The sequence below is a fragment of the Physeter macrocephalus genome, chromosome 4 (assembly GCF_002837175.3).
Source record: "Physeter macrocephalus isolate SW-GA chromosome 4, ASM283717v5, whole genome shotgun sequence".
NCBI lineage: Eukaryota > Metazoa > Chordata > Mammalia > Artiodactyla > Physeteridae > Physeter > Physeter macrocephalus.
Window position 1 is genome coordinate 119517923 of NC_041217.1, and position 6930 is coordinate 119524852.

Sequence of the window (6930 nt, forward strand, 5' to 3'; positions counted from 1 at the left end):
GGGAAGTGGATATGACTTTTAACTGCACGTCATTGATGGTAATTTTTGGTTGCTTGCCCGATTTGCCTGGGGCAACTAAAAACATCACCTTCGTTTTATTCAGGCTAATTGTCAGCCTGTGCAGTGGTGCCAACTTTGAGAAATGATTGACAACCAGATTTACAACCTCAGGTGTATGACCCTCCAGTTCATAGTCATTAGCACTCAGTCACTCAGAGCTGGCCTGCCCCAAAGACAGTAGTGGAGGCCAGCCATCTGATGAGACTAGAGAGCTCTGGGGAGGCGGAGCTGCACGTTCTCACCCAGATGGCCACGATTCTTGTTGCATCATTGACCATCCCTGCTCAGGGAAAGCTGGATTGCTTAGGGTCTATTGATGACCTTGTCTGACACCCATTTGTGTGCAGGGGCGGTTCAGGCTGGACGCCATCTGGCCTGACTTGGCCGGCCGTTTCATCATGTGGCTGCCTCTCCACGCTGATGGATTTCTCTGAATAGCTGAGTGTGTCAAGCTTCACTAGGTACGTGAAAAACAATGCATAAGCCCTGGAGTTACTCACCACATTTCTTCTCAATCTAGAAAATTGAGGACTGCCTCTCTGAGACTTGTTTATAATTTTAGGGAACACACATGATTAGAAAATAGATTATTATAATATCTGTATATAATATCCATTACCTTTACAATCTAACTGTATCTCAAATTCTGTTCTTTCTCCATTTATTCTTTTTAAACACATTCCCCCCATACAGTTAAACAGAATTATTCTGCACCTGTCACTTTTTTGGTGTTTCTAGGGCTCTGTTGTTTAACCAAAAGTCTATCGAAACTAAAATCCATATGAACAAGCTGTCAGAAAAACAGGGCTGAAGTCAGATGTGCTGTGAACTAAAGGGTTATACCTTAGTCAGGGAAAGACACTTAAAATTATACAGTTAGTATGACTTTTCCCCCAGTCTGAGGGAAAAACATCCAAGGAATTAAAACATTCTCGAGGGTCTCCTGGTGGTCATCCCCAGTTTCTATCTTTGCTGAACTTCTTAAGATCTCTGCTTCTTCCTAAGAATGTCTTTCTTGTCAAACTTGGCCTTGAGAAATTTCATGTAGCCTTTGGGGAAAATGTACTCCCCACCTACAGGGGCTTGAATCGCCTGAGGGTACAGTGGTCTCCCCCAGTCTGATTTTGGATGGAGAGAGGAACGTTCAGGGGCTCCAGCAGGACAGTGCAGGATGGCATGTAGCCCTTCGAATCCTGCAGAGCAGTCCCACGTCGGGGAGTAACCCTAACGGGTCCTTCCTTAGATCCTCCTATCAGTACAGCTGGTCATACTTTGCTTTATCTTCAGTCGCCCAGTAGACATCTGCTGGCTCACATGGAGACATAGATGAGTGCACGGACCTCCCACCCACATTCTCTGAAGGACAAGCCTTCCTTTCCAGAGACAGATGAGTCCTCATCTGCTGTCATAAACTGGAAGCCAGCGGGCAGAATTCTAACCACAGATAATTTTTGTTTCGCTTACATAATGTTCTAAGAATGAGAAAATTTCACCAAAAACATCTGGCAATTTAGCTTCTTTGGAAGTTCTACAAGGCATTTCTAGAAGGCAACAAACAGCTGAGCTCTGGAACCCAGGTTTAGACAGACCATATGACCTCATCTGCTACAGGCCTGTCACCCCTAGTGTCTTATGTTTTTCTTCCTCTTTTGGGTTTCTGACTCCTGGTTTAAGGAGGAGGAAGAACATTCTAGATTGGACACAGTGGAAGCAGCAGAACTCATTAATATACAGAGAGGTGTTAGGTTCCTTATTTCTATTCCCACTCCCTTTTCAAATTGTGACTCTTGGGTCTTCCAGGAGTGAAAGCTATAGGTCCTTTACTAAAACATATACTCTCTGTGGCTGTTTGCTTAGTTACAGAAGACCTGACAGAAATTTTGAAATTGTGATATATGAGGGTTGGTTCAAGCACTTTATATAAGGCCTCAACCTCCTTCCAGGAGGGAGGTGAAGGAATTTCCTTCCTCCGGGGCTGGAGGATCATAGGAGATTGCCACCATCATGCGTTCACGGAGTTAAAATTTCCTAGGAGAAGCCTTATAATCCATTTAGTTTAATATAACTCTGTGTGAGGATCTCCTCTAAAACATTTCTGATTCTTCTTCTTGATTATTTCTAGAGATAACGAGCTCTCTACCATCAAACACTGCCCATTCCATTTGTGGACACATCCTCTATAACATGGGTGTGAAGTGTACTCCTACTCATAGGGTTGTTGCAGTAGGATTTCTAATTGTTGTTTGATTCTGGAAAGTTCTTTCTTTTACTGAGCCAAAAATCATCTTATAAATTCTTCTCCTAATTATCTCCCATGAAACTTCTCAGGCTCTTCTCTCTACTGTATGAAACCCTTTCAAATATTTGGTGCCATTGATACTTTCCATAGTCCTATCATGTTTAACTTAGACATCACCAGTTATCTCAGTGGTTTCACCTATGAAGTGGTTTCCAGAGTATTCACCATTTTACTAAACTTATACTTGATATTGCAACTCTTTTATTTTGGAATGTTAAATTTATCAATACAATAATACCTAGAAGTAAGTGAAACAGTCTTTTTGTATTTTAATTTCAGCAGAGGTCCCACAGACAGAGAACAAAGCAATATGTGCCCATAGGACTGCCAAGCCGCACAACTGCAGGGGGCACCATTCACATCATGGTCTGTGAACAGTAAACTCTGGAACTGTGCATGCTGTGCACAGCCTTTGTGACCCTACATGGATGTTCCAGACACTTCTTAGAAAGAAGTGCTGGGCACGCTTTTAGGATGTGCATCAGCCCATCATTCACTCACTACCATGGTAAAAGAAGGAAAACAATTCATTGCAAGAAAGAAGAAGCTGGTGGTGAAGATTTCATCGAATAAAGCTATACACATGTTGATTTCTCCCTGTTTCCACAACTACCTACCATGGATGGGAGGGAACACTTTCCCCTTACCTTAAACCAGATGAAGAGGGCTTTCAGAGCACAACTCAGAGAGCTTGGGCCTTGCCTCTGAACTTGGAGAATGCAGTGACATAAGCACCTTGAGATAGAACTCTATCATGGGGTCACAGTGTTCCAGATGTGATCAGAACAATGAAAAACACAGAAGAACTTGTCCATCTGAGAACATAGACCAGTATCACATTGATGTCTTAGTTGCCACGTCACAAAATGGCTTTATACTGAGTTTCCAAGCAAACGTCTAGGTATTTCTTATATGAACTGCAATTGGTTCAGGTATCTTGATATTTTATTTGGGCAAATAATTTTTTTTTTTTTGAGGCCAAATCAGAATCAACTTGCTATACAGGCAGCACCATTAAATGTGGATTTAGATTGCCTTGGTTTGTGTCTCACGTTGTCTACTTAGCTGGCCAATGCATTGATCTCCCTGAGCCTCAATTTTCTCACCTGTACCATGAGAATAATAATACCTCTCCTTCCCTCAACCCTGGAATTGTGAGAATTTAATGAGCTAGTGTGTGAGGGTGGTTAGCACACTGGCAGCACTTGATAGACACCAGTTCCCTTCTGCCTTCTTTTTTTTTTAATTAATTAATTAGATTATTTATTTATTTATTTATTTTTGGCTGCGTTGGGTCTTCTTTGCTGCGCGCAGGTTTTTCTCTAGTTGCAGCGAGCGGGGGCTAATCTTCAGTGCGGTGTGTGGGCTTCTCATTTCGGGGGGCTTCTCTTGTTACGGAGCACGGGCTCTAGGCCCGCAAGCTTCAGTAGTTGTGGCACGCGAGCTCTAAAGCACAGGCTCAGTAGCTGTGGCGCACGGGCTTTGTTGCTCCACGGCATGTGGGATCTTCCCGGACCAGGGCTCGAAGCCGTGTCCCCTGCATTGGCAGGCGGATTCTTAACCACTGCGCCACGAGGGAAGTCCCCTTCTGCCTTCTTGATGACACCCTCCATTTGTGGTTTTGCTCATCCCCAGCCACCATGTAGGGGACAGTGTAACACAGGGGCTGAGAGCCATTGCTAAGCAGGTGTCACCACTTACAAGACTGTGACTTGGGCAAATTACTCCAATTCCCTGCTTCTCAGCACCTTTCTCTGTTAAAAGGGGGAAATAAGAGTATTTGAGTGTAAGATGAAACATGGCATTTAAAGTATTTAGTACAGAAGTTGGCACTCGGCACATAGTCGGTGATATTTTTTCTTTAATTATCATTACTGCTGCTGCGACTATAGTATAGTTGCTTATTTGCTTTGATGACAAGACCTGAAACTGTCCTCCAGAAATCTGGACAAAAGGTCTCTTTGAAACACATTTAACAGTGTTTGCTCTGAGGACGCCTGGAGCACATTTAGTTTAATCAGTCCGAAAATGAGTAGCCAATTTCCAGAAGCGGGAGGTGGAGGGAGGCATGGCCAAAGAACCCCATTTGACTGTCTCTCATTCATTCTGATTCATATTTCCTACAAAGATCTCTTGCAAATGCCTCTGAGATGGATCCTCTCCCAAACTCTAGGTGTCATGATCATATCCCCCAAATTGACAAGTCACTTTGATTCTGTCCCTTTCATTTCGTCCGTCAGCTCTTCCTTTTATCGAATTAACTACAGAGGAGTTGCTTCCCTCATGGATTCCTCTGAATTCCCTCCCCTGCTGGTCCCTCTACTAATACTGCAGTTTTTGCCATCCTCCTATGGTGTCATCTATGTTTCCTGCTGTGCAGCTTCTCAGTACCTCTCTGGACTCTAGGGGGACAAACTGGGTTACTAGGAGTTAAGTTGCAAAAAGATGGAAAAAAGTAAATTTAGGCTTGTCCTAGTCAAAATCTGAGGTTCGGGATATAATAGTGTTTAACAACCATTTTATAACCAAGACTCCTTGTATATTATTTTTTTAATCATCATAAACATAATGTTTTGACAAATACTGCATTTTTATTCAGGAATCATAACAAATATTGTCTTCCTAAGAGAAAGCTAAATGGATCACAGTGAGATGACCCATAAAATCTGATAAAAAAGAAAACTGCTATTTTTATTTAGCTTAGCCATGTTGCTCTCTGCAAGTATACTTTTTTCTTCCTGAATCCTGAGAATAGCTTGCACACCTATATTATTACTTTAATAAACCCTTAGAAGTTGGCAACCTCAGACTAGGAATTTCTGGGTATGGCTTTAGCTGGAATCATTAAAACCGAGTCTTTAGTGAGAAAGATGTCATGTATATAGAAGAAGATGATGATTTAAAGCTAAATAATTTATTCCCTTTTTATTTGTTTCTTTAGTGTTAAGATGTTCATCTAATTACTACTTTTAGGGGAGTAGGCATGGTGGGAAAAGTAAGAGCTCTGGATCAGAAAGATCTGGTTCTTATTACTTACAAGCTGGTTGACCTTCATTAAGCTAGTAAACCTCTTTGAGGCTTGGTTTCATCATCTATAAAAAGTCAATAACACCTCACCTATAAGATTGGTGTGAAGATGAGAGATACATACTGGCACAGTGTAGATAGTTATGCAAGTGTAGCTCTTTTTATGAGGATGAGCAAGCTGCCATTTTCTGAAAGCTTACTGGTGAGAAAACTGAGGGATAGAGCATGTCAGTAGCTTTCCCAAAGTCACATAGGCACTCTATGGCTGTGGTATAGGCCAGCTTTGCTGTGATAGCCAATAAACTCCAGATCACAGTGGCTTCAAAAAGCAAAGGTTTGTTCCTCATTTGTGTTCATGTCCATTATGAGTCTGCAGGGGGCTCTGCTCCATGCTGTCTTTAGTTTGGACAACAGGCTAAGGAAAGCACTACCATCTGGAATGTTGCTGATTGCTGAGCCCAGGGGATAAAAGATGGAGAATCCTGCAGGAGCCCTCAAACAATTCTACCCTGAAGTAACACACATCATTTTTCACTCATATTTCATTGGCCAGAACAAGACCTATGGCCGTGCCTAATGTCAAGGTGACAGAGACGTGCAAGCCCCATCTGAAGTGGAAAAGAAGCAGATATGGGTGAATAGAAGCACCTCACATGGTGACAGAATTCCAGTTCAGACCCAGGTCTCTACCTCTTCTTAAACCAGCTCTTTATAACATGGCTTCATTGGTACATCTGAAGAACCTCCCACAATCTAAATGTCATATATGCATAACCGCTCAAGTTTAAGTGCAAAGATGTGATGCCAAGCAAAGTGAAGGGGATTTATGCATTTCTTACTTTTTGTGATTGTAGATAATTGAAACTGAGTAAGTACCTTCCATGTAAGACTTTGCCTATTTCTTGTCACTTATTGCCTTTCAAGTCAGTAAAGCTGTATTTTTCCTCTTGACTTCTTTTCCCTGCTTGCCAAAACTTCTCCATACCACAGCACACCACAGTGTTAACAGCTTCACTTTTTTTACCTTTGGGTTACAGCTGAGGAAATAGTCTCAGTTCCTGTGTGAGCCTATAGAACACATCGGAGGGACAAGGCCATGCAATTTCCTGCTCTCATGTCCAGTGATGTGGAGCTCTGGCTCAAGAGAGCCCGTCTGCTGCATCCCTGCCTAGGCCAAGCATTTAGCTCAGGGATGAAAGCTCCCTATGGCAACAGCCCTGTGCGGGTGCAGACAATAAACCCTGTTGTCATGATTCCTCCTCTTCTACCAAATTGTGGAATCTGAAGTGGACTTTAATTATTAAACAAGAGAAAAACTTACTTAAAAAAGAAACTCAGAGGAAGGGAGAAACCCCACAATTCTGACGTTGGGTCAGCTATGGGGTCTGTGTTACAAAATCCATATTTCAAAGAATCACCAGGGGCCTTCCCTGGTAGTGCAGTGGATGAGAGTCCGCCTGCCGATGCAGGGGACACAGGTTCGTGCCCCGGTCCGGGAAGATCCCACGTGCCGCGGAGCGGCTGGGCCCGTGAGCCATGGCCGC